Source organism: Peromyscus californicus, unplaced genomic scaffold (genome assembly GCF_007827085.1).
Source record: "Peromyscus californicus insignis strain IS unplaced genomic scaffold, ASM782708v3 Scaffold_9__1_contigs__length_137607984, whole genome shotgun sequence".
NCBI lineage: Eukaryota > Metazoa > Chordata > Mammalia > Rodentia > Cricetidae > Peromyscus > Peromyscus californicus.
Window position 1 is genome coordinate 77,376,848 of NW_026294617.1, and position 3,801 is coordinate 77,380,648.

General features: G+C 42.5%; 1 pseudogene; it reads left to right on the forward strand.

Annotated features, from left to right (window-relative positions):
* Positions 1–215: 215 nt before the first annotated feature.
* On the forward strand, positions 216–1,883 carry LOC128106475 (rab GDP dissociation inhibitor beta-like; annotated as a pseudogene).
* The last annotated feature ends 1,918 nt before the right edge of the window (positions 1,884–3,801 follow it).

Here is a 3,801-nt window from a genome sequence, read left to right on the forward strand (position 1 = left end):
ACTAAGATTTTTTTTAACCTGAAAATCTAATGTTGCTGAGGTGGTGGCCGGCCTCACTTCCTAGTTGGCTCCGTTTTTCCTTTCCTCAGGTCTACTTCCCCCTCTACACACAACAGCTGGGGTGGGGTGGGGGGGGGCAGAGTGTCACCAAACTTCTTGCTCCCTTCTCTATGGTGGCCCCAAAGCCCCTTGTGTACACTTTCCCCACCATTGCCATGAAAGAGGCATACTATGTGATGTGCTTGGGCACCAGCCCAATGGAATGTATCTGTCAGGAATAATGTCAGTGAACGGAAAGTAGGTTCTTCATGTGGACCAAAACCCATGCTAAACAGGAGAAAACACATCTATAATGCCACTAGAAGACTTACACAAAAGATTTAAATTATCAAGTCAACCACTTGCCTCAATGGGGAGATGACTTAAGTCATCTGGAATGTTGATTTAATCCCCAAGTTCCTTATGTTCAATAGTCAGTTGATGAAGATGAGGCTTTACACAGAGGTCACCTGCTATATGGATTTCAAGTGACTGAAGGGAGCTGTGTTCTATATGGTAGGAAAGATCTGCAAGGTTCCTTCCACTGAAGCAGAAGCCCTGGCACCCAGCTTAATGGGGCTGTTTGAAAAATGCTACTTCCAGAAGTTCATTGCTTATGTTGCCAACATTGAGGAAAAAGACCCTAGAGCTTTTGAGGGCCTTGACCCTGAGAAGACCTCAGTGAGAGATGTGGATAAGAAATTGAGCCAAGATGTTATAGGTTTTACTGGTCATTCTTTTGCATGGCACAGAACAGATGACGACTTGGATCAGCCATGTTGTGATACCATTAACAGAATTAAACTTTACTGCTGTGGATATCGCTCTATATAAATAAAGCACTGATTGGCCAGTGACCAGGCAGGAAGTATAGGCGGGACAAGGAGAGAGGAGAATTGAGGAAGGAGGAAGAAAAGGGAGACCGGCTGGAGCCACCGCCAAGACAAGGAAGATGTAAAGTACCAGTAAGCCACGAGCCATGTGGCAAAGTAAAGATTAATAGAAATGGGCTGAATATAAGAATGAGAGCTAGACAATGATAGGCCTGAGCTAATGGCCAAGCAGTTTAAATAATGTAAGAGTCTGTGTGTTTATTTTATAAGTGGGCTCCGGGACTGGCGGGACTTGGCGGTGGGAGCTGGAGAATAATTCTCCAGCTACACTTTACAGCAAGTTTTCCTTAAGCCATTGTAAAAGTACATACCTTTATCTGCTCTATGATTTTGGAAGATCGCCACAAAGATTTGCAAGGTTAAGTGATATATATGGAGGTGCTTACATGTTGAATAAACCAATTGAAGAAATCATTGTGCAAAATGGAAAAGTGGTTGGTGTAAAATCTGAGAGATTACTTGCTGAAATCACCTCATCTGTGACCATGGCCATGTAAAAGTTAGGGTTGAAAAAGTGGTCCAGGCAATCATAGTGACATGTGTCTTTAGCCGCCCTATCAAGACCACCAATGATGCCAACTCCTGCCGGATTATCATCCAACAGAAAGTCAGACATCTGTGTTTGCATGATCTCTCTTGCACATAATGTGGGCAACACCAGGGCAAATATATTGCCATTGTTAAATACAACTGTGGGGACCAAGGAACCTGAGAAAGAAAATGAACCAACTTTGGAGCTCTTGTAACTAATGGAACAAAAATATATCAACATCAGTGACCTCTTTGTAAAGATTTGGGAACATATAGCCAGATCTTTATTTCCCCTCCGCTATCACTCACTTCGAGACAACCTGTGATGACATTAAGGATATCTATAAGAGGATTACAGGATCTGAGCTTGACTTTGAAGAAATGAAGCACAAGAAGGATGACATTTATGGAGCAGACTAACAGCAGTATATATTGTGCAATTAGGACAAACTTAAAATTTGGCAACCAATGTATATTGTGTGAAACAAAAATTGCAATCCCAGATTGAAGAGTGCTATCTATACCAGTGAATATTTCTTTCCTTCACTTTTCTTTTCTTTTTTTTTTTTTTTTGTTTTTCGAGACAGGGTTTCTCTGTGTAGCTTTGCGCCTTTCCTGGGACTCACTTGGTAGCCCAGGCTGGCCTCGAACTCACAGAGATCCGCCTGGCTCTGCCTCCCAAGTGCTGGGATTAAAGGCGTGCGCCACCACCGCCCGGCTTCTTTCCTTCACTTTTCTAATACCATACATTAACATGTTTTCATGGAATGGCGAGTCAGAATTGCTTGGGTTCTATTCAAGCTAATCAGACTGGCTTTTTTTTTTCTAGTGAAGGAGTTGTTCTAAACAAATATTGACATTGATACAGAGGACTTGACATAGTGTTTGCATCTTTTAATCAGTGTAGCCCTTGTGATTGTGTGCCTCTGCTCAAGAACCGGATCTATGCAGTTTGTGTCCTTCTGGTATCAGGAGTCTAAAATGAATCACCCTTGGTTTAGAAAAACATTCAAAGTTTTCTAGTAGGGCCCAAGTAGTAGTCATGTATTTTGTTTATGTGTATGTGAACTTCTAACCAAATTTCAGACTTAAGGAGTTGTTTGAAGGAAGCCAGTGTGCGGTATTTTAACCTACTACAATTGCTGAGAAGGGGAAAGGAGCCCTCCGGTAAAGCAGGTAAAATAGAGAAATATCTTTTATCCCAGGTATAGACCTGCTGCAACGCAGTATTGATTTGACAGAGCCTCGATTTCAGTGATGTCTTGTAGTGGGTAAGCCATTCCAGCTTTGACCTGGAAGCTCCAACCCCCATCGAGGCTTCGATAACGGTCACGCCTACAAGGCGGGGCTGATTTCTGTACTGCAAAATAGAGCCAAACCCAGTGGGAAAAAAATCTAATGTTACACCACCGAAGTCAGTCATTTACTATTTGGAACAAACTAAATTATGTGGTTTTTCAGCCCTAGATTTTCTTGCCAAAAGCATTCTTATTTATGTAGAAAATATGGGCAAGGTTTGGATATTGTTTGTGTTTTCTATCTTTCTTGGTCGGCCTGTTGATGACTCTGCTACACACTTCACTGTCGCTCCCAGTCCATGCCTGAACCCTAGGAACCTGAGGTTTAATGTGGCTGGTTCCCGTTTGGGGACCGAACTTTGTGTTCCACCTGGGATCTAGGGCTTTGTGGGTGTGGAGTTTCTTGTGATAAGACTGAGTCAGAACTGAGGATGTTAGCCACTGTACCCGAGATTTACCCAGAGGACCAGCAGAAATGCTATCCTCTTCCTCTTCCTCAGATGCTGCCGCCAGGTGCTATCGAGGAAGGATAGCTTTGCATTCTCAGCCTGCGTAGCTTGCAAGTGTAGGCAGACAAGTGGGCCTGAATGGAACCTCTTCTCCTCTTCAACCAAGCACTAAAACCAAGTTTCTCAGTGTATCTCTGTATGAAGGTCATGAGTAACCACTTTCTGTTTTGATTTCAGGACTTTCCCACAGTGCTGCATGTGTTTTAACTGCAGAGCCACTGGGTAAAAGCTTTAGTTGAGGTTTGAACTATTCTGCTTGGTCCCGATACTCAGGAACTAGATTTTTTTTTTCTTTTGCTGCCAGTGTTTTCATAGCAAGAATTTGATGTGTAATAACTCAATCACTTGAGGAAATATGGACATATTTTATGGCCTTATTCAATGCCAAAAGACTTGACAAATTCATCTCTTTCTAACAGGGCAGGCACAGACTCTCATAAGTAGGCTCCTTCCAAAATAAAAAAACATGTTACATCTGGGGAGAGTTCTTGGGAAAGTTCATTTCATTGGGTGTTTTGAAGGAAAATGATT